The following is a 12293-nucleotide window of genomic DNA, read 5'->3' as shown; positions in this document are numbered from 1 at the left end:
TGTTTTGGGTGCAGTCGTAAATAGGATCAATTCCTGAGTTTGTATTTCTGCTGCTTCATTATTGATATATAGAAATGCAACAGATTTCTATATGTTGATTTTGTATCCTACGACATGACTGAATTCATGTATCATTTCTAGCAAATTTTGGTGGGGTCTTTTACATTTTCTGTATAGAGTATCATGTCATATCCGAGTAGTTAAGTTTAACTTCCTCCTTTCCAATTGGATGCCTTTTATTTCTTGTTGTCTGTTTGTTGTGGCTAGGACTTCCAGTATTATGTTACATAACAGTTGTGCAAGTGGGCATCCCTGTCTTGTTCCCGACTTTAGAGGAAAAGCTCTCAGTTTCTCCCCCATTGAGGATGATATTATCTGTGTGTTTGTGGTATATGACATTTATTACATTATGTTCTCTCTAAGCCTACTTTGTTGATATTTTTTATCATAAACGGATACTGTATTTTGTCAAATGCTTTTTCTGCATCTATTGAGATGATCATATGCTGCTTATACTTTCTGTTCTTTATGTGGTGTATCATGTTGATTGATTTGTGAATATTGAGCCACCCTTTCAGCGGAGCAATAAGTCCCACTAGATTGTGGTTTATTATTTTTTAAATGGATTGTTCTATTTGGTTTGCTAGTATTTTATTGAGAATTTTTGCATACATGTTGATCAGGGATATTTGCCTGTTCTTCTCTTTTTTAGTGGCGTCTTTATATATTTTTGTTATCAAGGTAATGCTGGCCTCATAGAATGAATTTGGAATTTTTCCTTCAATTCCTAGGCATTTTTTGGAATAATTTGAGAAGAATAGTTAAGTCTTCTTTAGATGTTTGGTAGAGTTCGCCTGTGATAGCTATTTGGCCTTGTACTTTTGTTTGTTGGGACATTTGGAGTTACTGATTCAATTTCTTTGCTGGTTATCAGTCTATTCAAATTTTCTATTTCTTCTTGTTTCAGTTTTGTAGTTCATATGTTTCTAGGAATTTATCTATTTCTTCCATGTTTTGCAATATGTTTGCATATAGTTTTTCATAATACTCTCTTATAATTGTTTACATTTCTGTGGTGTTGGTTATTTCTCCTTTCTCATCAGTGAATTTATTTTTTTTAGTCTTTTCTCATTTCCTTTTGATAAGTCTGGCTAGAGGTTTATCAATTTTATTAACTTTTTGAAAGAACCAGCACCTGGTTTTATTGATCTATTCTTTTGTTTGTTTTTGTAAAATTTATTTCTACTCTAATCATTATTATTTCCCTCTTTTTCCACCTGTAGACATTGTTCGCTATACTTTTTCTAGCTCTTCTAGGTGTAAGATTAGGTTGTTTATTTGAGATTTTTCTTGCTTCTTGAGGTAGGCCTGTATTGCTATATACTTCCCACTGAGGACCACTTTTACTTTATCCGAAAGGTTTTTGACCTTTGTGTTTTCATTTTCATTTGTTTACACTATTGGTGGGAACACAAACTGGTGCAGCCACTCTGGAAAACAGTATGGAGGTTCCTAAAAAAGTTAAACATAGAACTACCTTATCATCCAGGTATTGCACTTCTACCCAATTCAGTGATACATGTACCCCAATGTTTATAGCAGCATTATCAACCATAACCAAATTATGGAAAGAGCCCAAATGTCCATTGTATGATGAATGGATAAAGAAGTGATATGTATATATACAGTGAAATATTAGTTAGCCTTAAATAAAGAATGAAATTTTTCCATTTTTACCTACTTGGATGGAACTAGAGAGTATTATGCTGAGCGAAATAAATCAGCCAGAGAAAGACAAATACCATGTGATTTCACTGGTATGTGGAATTTAAGAAACAAAACAAACAGTAATAGGGGGGAAAAAGGAGAGACCATACCTAGAAACAGACTCTTAACTATAGAGAGCAAACTGATGATTACCAGATGGGAGATGGGTGGGGATTGGGTTAAATAGGTGATGGGGATTAAGGAAGGCACTTGTGATGAGCCCTGGGTGTTTATGTAAGTGTTGAATCACTAAGTTGTACACTTGAAACTAATATTATACTGTGTGTTAACTGGATTTTTAATAAAAACTTAAATATAAAGTCCACAACTATTAATGTGTTTATGTTTATGTTTATTTTGTCTTTTAGTTCTTTTAGTTTTTACTTTATATATTTAGGTCCTCTGATGTTGGATACACAAACATTTAGACTTGTTATATTGTCTTGATGGATTTGACCCCCTTATCATTGTATAATGTCCTTCTTTGTCTCTTTTTCACCTGTTTAGATTAGTTTAATTTGTCTGATATAAGTATAGAGATTTCTGCTTTGTTTTACAATGTGCTTGAAATGTTTTCTGTGTCTTCATATACAGTCTTTGCATGTCTTTAAGCCTAAAGCGAGTGTCTTGTAGGCAGCATATTATTGGCTCATGTTTGTTTTTTTTTTCCATCCATTCAGGTAATCTGTTTCTTTTACATTTACCTCTCCCATCAAGTTTTAGGTTATAGATGCTGTAGTTTACATGATTTTTATATTGTGTAACCAATCACAAGTTTTGGCACTTATAGTTATTTTTTACTTTGTTCTTTTAACTTTTAAAGTATAGGTGTAATCAAGTTATGCACCACCATTTCCATATTACAGAGTCTAACTTTATTTATATTTACTATTTATAGTATTTTGTGTTTTACTACCATATATTTACAATTACCTGTGAGTTTTATTCTACCTTTATATGTTTGTATGGTATTAGCATATTTTTAATATTATTAGTAGAACTCCCTTTAACATTTCTTGTAAGGCAGGTCTAGTAGTGGTGAACTCCCTCAGCTTTTGTTTATTCAAGAAATTATTTCTGAAGGGCAGCTTTGCTAGGTATAGATTCTTGGTTGACAGGTTTTTTTGTTAATATTTTGAATATATAATTCCATTATCTTCTGGCCTGAAAAGTTTCTTCTGAGATATCTGCTTATAGTCTTATAGTGGCTCCCTTGTATGTAACTTCTTTCTTCTTTCTTGCTGCTTTCAAAACCTTTCTTTGTCTGAGTTTTGACGGTTTAGTTATAATGTATCTTAGTATAATCCTACTCAGGTTCAAACTATTTTGGGTCCTTTTGGCCTCATGGATATGTCATGTTAATTTTACTCCCCAGGTATGGGACGTTTTCAGCCATTTTTGCTTCAAATATACTTTCTATACTATTCTCTTTCTGGCATTCTCATAACGTGGATATTGTTTTTTAATTGTGTCCCATAAATTCCATGGACTTTCTTCCCTCCTTTTTATTCTTTTTTTCTTTTTGATCCTGTGACTATGTAATTTCAAATGGTCTATCTTCTAGGTCTCTTCTTTTTTCTGCATGATTGGGTCTGCTTTTGAAGCTCTCCATTGAATTGTTCAATTTAGTCATTGTCTTTTTCAGATCCATGCTTTCTAGTGTTTTTCTTTGTTTTTCCAATGGTTTCTATTTCTTTGTTGAACTTCTCTTTTTGTTTATGCATTACTTCCCAAATTTCATTTTTTTGTGTGTATTCTTGTAGTTTACTTCACTAGTTCACTTTAAAGGGATTGTTCTAAATTCTTTTTATGAATGTTCATAGATCTCCATTTATTTAGGGCCAGTTTTTGAAATTTTATTATGTTTTCTTTGGTGGTGTTATGTTTAATGATTTTCATGATCCTTGATTGTTTATTTGGTGCCTGTGCATTTGAGTAAGCAGTCTCCTCTTCCAGACTTTATAGGTTCTCTTTGGCAGAGACAGTTCTTCACCAGTCAGCTCACTTTGGGTTTCTGAATATGCCTGTTGGCAATGTCCTTGAGAATGTGGAGCTTGCTATCAGGATCTATTTTGGGGCAAGGTTACTGTGAGCTCTGAGTTCGCTGGGCTTTCCCTGGCTGAGAACAGTTGAATAGGACTGCTGGCTTGATTCTGTGTACAAGCAAGGCTGTAGGTTGTGTTCCACAGTTGCCTGGGTTCCTTGGACAGGCTGTACAGATGGTTAAGTCTGGTACTATATTCAGTAATAGATGATACTTTGAAATGGTTCAGTATAACGGAATAGACCCCAGAGTCTTCATGTCTCCTTGTTTGTAGATTTAAATCAGGCAAGAGCAGGTACTGAATTCCCTAGCCAGATAAGGTTACCAGTTTTACTTTTGCATGGAAAGCCATGGGCTTCTGCTCTCTAAGTGCCACTTCAAGCAAGGTTGTTGGATGAACTGTTCAGCTTTCAATGTGCTCATTAGGTTTCCTGGTTGGTAAGGGTGAAGGCTGTATTCAGCCATAGAATGGGCTACAAATTTGCTTCTGTGGGTAGAACAAGAGAGCTATTTTCAAGACTGGAAAGGCTTTTTGGTTTTGGTCTTGACTCAAGTCAAACCATACCACCAAGCTACCTGACTGAATGGGGTCACTGGCTGTGCTCTGTGGATGATCAGGTTTTCCTGCCAGAGTCTGCACTCAAGTATTGCTGGGGTATGCAGCTCTCCAGGTGTTTCAGCCAGGCTTTCTTGTCAGTTGGGACTGGGAGCTACACTTAGCAGTAGGCATGGTCAGAAGTAGCTCCACTGCTGAGAATACAGGATGACCAGCCCCCAGAAGCTTCCTGTGTATTCCCAGTCAGGGTCTCTGGTCTAAGGGTCTGGAGCTATGCTCATCAATGAAAGGGGTTATTAATTAGCTCCTCTACCTGGGCAGCTTGACTCCAAACTTGGAAAAGCTCTTTATTCATGGTCTTGATTCAAGTTGACTTACTGTCCAAGTTCCCTAGCTGAACAATGCCACTGGCTTTGCTCTGTGGATGATGAGCTTTGCCTGCCACACTCTGATCTAGTGCTGCTGAGTTGTGCAGCTTCAAGGTGTTCTGGCTAACCTTTTCTGGTTAGGTATGGCTGGGAGCTACATTCAGCAGTGGGTTTGGCTATGACTCAGCCACCCTGCCTGGGTGGAGACAAACCAGACTGTAGGGTTAGAAAGCTCTTCATTCAAAGACCTGAATCAGACAGACTTGTACCTTGCTGAATTCCCTGGTCAGACTGCACAACCATGTTGGCTCTGCAGATAAGCCAATCCACTGGGTGGGACTACTACTTGGGCATTGCAGTTAGGACTTTGGTCCACCAAACCTGAGTGCTGGTTGGTGTCAGCCCCTGTGTGTAATGAGTCACTTTTGCTGCTTTCAAGATTCCTTGTATGTGTCTTTTGACAGTTTCATTATAATGTATCTTCATGTGAATGTCTTTGAATTTATCCTAGTTACAGTTTGTTGAGCTTTATGGATTTGTATGTCAATGACTCCTCAGTTTTGGGAAGTTTTCAGATATTATTTATTCAAATAATTTATCTTAATCTTTCTTTTTACTTTTCCTTTTGGGGCTTCTAATAATACACATATTGCTCTGCTTGTTAATGTCTCATAAGTTTCTTTAGGCCCTGCTTACTTTTTTTCATTCTTTTTACTTTTTGCTCCTCAATCTTGATAATATCAAATTACGTTTGTTCAAGTTTACTTATTCTTTCTTCTACTTATTCCAGTCTTCTCTCAAACTCTTTTAGTGAATTTTTCAATTTAGTTATTGTACTTTTTAGTTCCAAAAATTCCTTTTTGGTTCTCTTTATAATTTCTATCTCTTTGATGATATTCTCTTTTTGTTCATATACCTTCTTCCTGATTTCCCTTAGTTCTTTGTCCATGTTTTCCTTTAGCTCTTTGAGCATATTTAAGATAGCTGTTTTAACATATTTGTCTAGTAAGTCTGATATATGGGTTTTCTTCAGGGATATTTCCTGGAGATTTTTTCCTTCGAATGGACAATGCTTTTTGTATATATCATGATTTTTTTTATTGAGTATTTGAAAAACAACTGTCTTCCACTCCTTGCATTCTGGGTCTGTGCAGTTCAAGACAATTAATTAATTAATTAGCCTGGTGTAAAAGCTTAAAGGCTTTGCAGGCCTTTTCTGGGCATGTGTCTCCCCTGGTTGTATGTACATGCTTTTTACTGATTACCCTACTATTAAAAGTCTTAATTTCCCAAAGAGTCTCACTTCTGCTTCTTCTAATAAAAACTCCATGAAGTTTCCTACCTTTTACAATGTGGAATTTTTTTGATTAGTCTATGGCTTGATTGCTGTAGAACTTTGACTGATTTCTAAACCTACCATAATGTTATTCTTGTCAATCTCTATTTTTAGTGTTTCTGTGGGGATGAAACTGTGGAGCTGTCTAATTCTTTATCTTGCTTTATCTTTATCTCTTTGTTGTTTGTTGTTTTAGATGACAAAGCAAATGTAGCAACTCATATAATGTTATTGCAAAAAAAAAAAAATCCAGGGTGTTTGATTTCTTTCAAATGCCTATCTTTTGGTTTAACAAAGAGATGTGTGCAAAGCAAAGACTTGGAGCTAGGTATTAAGAATGCTGGTCCAGGGGCGCCTGGGTGGCGCAGTCAGTTAAGCGTCCGACTTCAGCCAGGTCACGATCTCACGGTCCATGAGTTCGAGCCCCGCATCGGGCTCTGGGCTGATGGCTCAGAGCCTGGAGCCTGTTTCCGATTCTATGTCTCCCTCTCTCTGCCCCTCCCCCGTTCATGCTCTGTCTCTCTCTGTCCCAAAAATAAATAAATGTTGAAGAATGCTGGTCCAGTCTTGAAAAGATTGTAGCTTAATAAGAGCTATCAATCTTTTCCTATTATTTAAGAGACTGATCTCTGAATATACATTTAAGAAAACATTTCATTTCAGTTGTATATTTATAACTTAAAACTAACACATGATAATTTATTTTCTAAGCTTAGTAAAGAATTTTTATTTTTTATAACTTATAAAAGATCTGCCTTTTATATGGGTAAAATTATAACATTTTAAAATATGTTAGACTATAATTTTGAGGTTTACAGATTTGTAATTCTGTACTCCCCAGGGCTTTGGCTCAGAAGAGAATCATTCCACATATTAATTTATATTATTTTTCTGATATCCTTCCATTATTTTTCACAATCAGTATCCCTAGAATCAGTATGGTGAAATCAGGCTAGTTATGTTATGTCTGAGTACTTTTTATAATTTTATTGAAACATCTTGGAATTTGAGTTTTCTTGATTTTAATATCTTGTGCATTGTGAAATTTAACTTCTAAAATTATGTAGTAAAAAGAAAAATCCCAAATAGCATCTTGGTTTTTGACTGCAAGAACTTTTCAGTCTAGTAAGATTTTCTAAATACGAATTTCTTTTAACTTAATAGAAGAAAAATTAATATGCTTAAAAATGTTAGTTGCTTTGCCAAATGTTGTAGTATTTGAATTCCAATTTGTAAAGCTTATTTTGTTATTTCTCAAAGCTTTTCCAGACTTGGTCTAGAGACGAAAGGGAAATACATAGTTTTTTTAAAAAAAGCCAATATATCTTTTCTTCTTTGCTCCAGAACACATTGTTCTCTACCAGAAGCTAGTTATTCCCTCCTCCAACTGCCTACCCCCATGTAATGGTCTCTTGTACATTTCCACTCTTGGCTTTTTGTTGAATTTCAGCAAGTGAAGCTAGTGTATAAAGTGCACGTTAATTCAATCAACCAATCAATCAGCATATATTTATTGATTGCCTACCAAATGCCCAGCAGTGTCTTCTATGTTCTATACCTTATAACTTTAAAAGATCTAGGAAGCTCTGCTGATTAAAGCAGAATGATTGATATCTTTTATTGTTCAACTGATATCAAAACCGCTGATGGAAGGGGCGCCTGGGTGGCTCAGTCGGTTGAGCGTCCGACTTCGGCTCAGGTCATGATCTCGCGGTCCGTGAGTTCGAGCCCCGCGTCAGGCTCTGTGCTGACCGCTCAGAGCCTGGAGCCTGTTTCAGATTCTCTGTCTCCCTCTCTCTCTGACCCTCCCCTGTTCATGCTCTGTCTCTCTCTGTCTCAAAAATAAATAAACGTTAAAAAAATTAAAAAAAAAAACAGCTGATGGAAAGCAAAAATATAAGTTTATTATGAATCTGTTGCTGCTAAACTTTTCTGATAGACATGGTTATTGTCTGGTTGTTTCAGTTAATCGAATTAAGTAGAATGTCCCGCATATGTGGAGAATTGTCTTTTAACAGAAATATTTTTGAAATCGGAATGAATGCTTTTTTGTGTATATTCTTTGTGTGACTATATACAAATAGACTAAATTGTTTTAAACATGATACCTTGCCCTTAATAATCTCATAGTCTAGCAGAAATATAGCAGAGTCATATGTAAGATCTAAATCATGAAAATGAAATGTAGTAAAAGTTCCTTTAAAATCCTTTAAATCATCTATAAAAGTAATTATGTATAATGTATAATTAACATTCTGATATATATTACTTATTTTAAATATAACTTTCCATGAGAAAGGTAAGTGTTTTATAGATGGATTCACAAACCTTACCTATCCATATGATGTGACTACAGTTTACATCCATATAAGTGTATTACTTCCTTTAGTGTATCTACTTTTATTTTATTATTTTTTTAGTGTTTATTTTGAGAGACAGAGAGAAAGAGAGAGAGAGAGAGTGCCAGCATGGGGAGAGGCAAAGAGAGAGGAAGAGAGAGAGAATCCTAAGCAGGCTCTGTGCTGTCAGCATAGAACCCAATGCAGGGCTTGATCTCATGAACTGTGAGATCATGACCTGAGCCAAAATCAAGAGTTGGATGCTTAACTGACTGAGCCACCCAGGCGCCCTTAGTGTGTCCACATTTTTCTGTGAGATTTCCAATATTAGCACTTCCTTGCATTCACATTCAAAATTGTGACTCTCCAACTCTCTATTTGTTTGAGCAGACCAGCCATTTGGAGAGGCAGTCTTATGATGGCCATAAAAAAAACTATTCCAGTAATTTCCAGACTGTCTAGTCCTCTTTAATCTCCTGCACAAGACCTGTATTTAGAAGTGTATTTTATATTTCTCTCTAAATTACTACTCCCTAACTTTGTTAGGCACCACAAGTCTGGATTGTTTGTTTGGCATCCAAGTCTGGATTGCCTTTTGCCTAAACTATTATAAGTTTCCATACTGATTCAATTTACTGAACACATTGAGTCAAATTAATCATCTTAATGTATAAAAATGCATTCTGACCATATAACTCATTTGCTTAAAACTTTGAATGGCTCCTCTTTTTCCATAGAATTAGATGTAAATGTAGTTTGGTATTCATGGCTTGCACAAAGTAACCCCAATTCCATTTTTAATTCTAATTGAATTGACCATTCCCAAACACATCCTATCCTTTTTAAAAATTTTTTTTAATGTTTATTTATTTTTGACAGAGACAGAAGAGAGACAGCATGAGCGGGGGAGGGGCAGAGACAGAGGGAGACACAGAATCCGAAGCAGGCACCAGGCTCTGAGCTGACATCACAGAGCCCAATGCGGGGCTCAAACTCACAGACCTCAGGATCATGACCTGTGCTAAAGTCTGACGCTCAACCGACTGAGCCCCCCAGGCGCCCCAACACATCTTATCCTTTTATTCCACTGTGCTCATGCCATTATTTTTCTCTGGAATGCTCTTTTTTATTTCTATAAAAATTCTATTCATTTTTTAAGGTTCAGCTGAGATTTAAGTCCTCAAATTTGATGTAATTTCACCATACCTTAACTTCTATTGCATTTCATTTATTATACTTCTCATGACACTTATAGTATTCTTTATATTAAAGTCATTCATGTATCTTCCTCATCTTCCTTATCACATTCTTGCCCTCTAGGAAATTATGTTTTACCCATCTTTTTTATTTCCTAAGTACCTAAAACAGCAATGTAGTATAGAAATTAAGTTCAAATTCATGACTTTGAAAAGTTACCTATACTTATTTCAATCATGTTTAATTTGTCAAAAAAGTTGTGAAATTCTTTTACAATTGCTTTAAGGGCCTGTGAGAATTTTTTTGGAAAAAAATTTAATGTTTATTTTTGAGAGAGAGAGACACAGAGACAGAGCATGAGTGGGGGAGGGGCAGAGAGAGGGAGAGACTGAATCCCATGCAGGCTCCAGGCTCTTAACTGTCAGCACAGAGCCAGATGTGGTGCTCGAACCCACTAACGCTGAGGTCATGACCTGAGCCAAAGTCCACACTTAACTGATTGAGCCACCTAGGTGCCCCCTGTGAGATTTTTAAAAATACTTTGGTGACAAATCTCCATTATTTGAGGTAAAATTTGACTTTGGAAAATAGTTAGAATTTATTCTGAGCCACATTTAGTGAATAATATTGATGTTCAATTTGAGTTATTATATTTTCAGTTAAAACAAACAGAATATGAAATAATGACACAGAGTCTCTGGGTGTCATGAACTGCCAAGAAAAGTTCCCAAAATGTTTTCAACAATGGCAGCATCATTGTAATGACTGTATGAATTCCTGTTTTCTACTTTGAAACATATAGTACTCATTTGTATGTGTAAGTTCGAATATATTTGTTAAGTTGGACTTGTCTCCTTGTCAATTACTTTTATATTTTTCCAAACCAGGGTATTGAAAAATGTGTTTGGAATTTAAATATCATTTAAATGATTGCTATATTACCCTGCTCATTTGAAATACTATTTTTGTAGCCAGAATGGTGAGGGAAAAACCTTGTCATCACTACTGACCAAACAAAACTTCCCAACTTTGAGAGAAATATGTTTATACCGTATTATTCTTCAAAAAAGCATACAAATTCAGCTGCTATACTTAGCTGTTCCCGAGTTTTACCAGAAACATAAAGAACTGAAAAAAATTGAAATAAACAAAAGAAGGTAGTTAATATAGCATTTGAATATTATGTCACTGGTGCCCCAGAATTATAAAGCAAAAAAGTGAAACTTCATCTCTTCCCAACTCACATGGAATTGATATTTGTATGTTAATGTGTCTATAGTAGTTTTCTATTTTCTTGGTTACATACACTTGACCTAAGCAGAAAACCACATTTTGTATTCTTAAAATGTAGAATTCCCATTCATTTATCATGTATATTATATGCATAATTTTTTTATTTCATATGTAACTTTTTAATACTTACTGGTTTATATATATATATATATATATATATTTTTAAATTTATTTTGGGAGAGAGCACAAGTGGGGGAGAGGAGCAGAGGGAGAGAGAGAATTTTAAGCAAGTAGCACACCCAGCACACACCCAATGTGGGGCTCAATCTCAAGACCATGAGATCATGACCTGAGACAAAATCACAAATTGGATGCTTAACCAACTGAGCCACCCAGGCGCCCCGGGTTTGTTTTTTTGTTTTTTGTTTTTTGTTTTTTCTAGTTCATTTGGTTTAAAATGTTTTCTATAGCAGATTTATATAGACAGTTTGAAATTATCCTCACTAATAGGTGGGAGTATGTGCAAAGAGAGTCCAAAATGTTTTGATATCTCTATTTTTTCAAGAGTATATTATGTGGTTATTTTGGTAGACTTACCTCTTTCATTGAGGCTAGCAGCCAAATTACTTTGTAAACATTATATTATATTCCAAGTATTAATGGGAGGACAGGAAAGTGTAAGTTTTGAAGAATTTTTTCCATCGAAATTTTCATTATCACTCAGTTTACCTTTAAAAATCAATTATTTGAAATTTCATGATCCTCAAACATTGTATTTAAGTGCCATATTACTGTAATGGGGTTTTGACTAAAATAACATTATTTTTAATTTTTTTCTTAAAAGTATTATTTGGAGTTTATAACATTAATTTTGTTAGCCTATCCCTAGCATAGTGTTATATTTTGAACTCAAAATAAAATTTCATGTTTAGTGGCCAGGGACAGTAATAATTTACCTAAATTTTGAATAATTAAGGATATTACTTTACTATTTGCATTAACTGTTTGATTATCACTCCTTATCAGTAAGCATAATACTAATTCACAAGTCATCACTGAATGTAATTTATCAAAAACAATAAATGTTCGAATACCATATTCTCATTGTCACCATTTGGCAAGCCTGATTTGACTTGTCAGTGTCTCAGGAGGTATGTGGGAGGGAAGGAGAAGGCAAGTGGAGAATTTGGAGTTATCCTCCAAAACTTGTGTATTTCAGGAAAATGTATGGTGACGTCTAGGCTACTCTGTGCTATAGCCCACAGGTCCACCTTGGTCTCTGTAAACAGTCCCTGGAATCCTACTGGAGTAGTACCTATCTCCTTGCGTGCCAATGTCGATGTAATAAGGTGTTGCTGCCTATTCATCTTAGTAGTCTCTGCTTAAAAAGGAGCTTGTAGTTATGTAGGATAAGTCTAGAGAACTAATACATAGAATGATGACTATAGTTAAT

General features: G+C 35.2%; 1 protein-coding gene across 2 annotated transcripts in view; it reads left to right on the top strand.

The window, feature by feature from the left end:
• The window catches only part of HDX (highly divergent homeobox), a 190866-nt gene that overhangs the window by 41609 nt on the left and 136964 nt on the right, over window positions 1–12293 (top strand). The gene's annotated exons all lie outside the window — the stretch shown is intronic.

Source organism: Felis catus, chromosome X, assembly GCF_018350175.1.
Source record: "Felis catus isolate Fca126 chromosome X, F.catus_Fca126_mat1.0, whole genome shotgun sequence".
Taxonomy (NCBI): domain Eukaryota; kingdom Metazoa; phylum Chordata; class Mammalia; order Carnivora; family Felidae; genus Felis; species Felis catus.
Note: the sequence above shows the minus strand (reverse complement) of the source record. Positions and strands in the feature narration are given on the sequence as shown.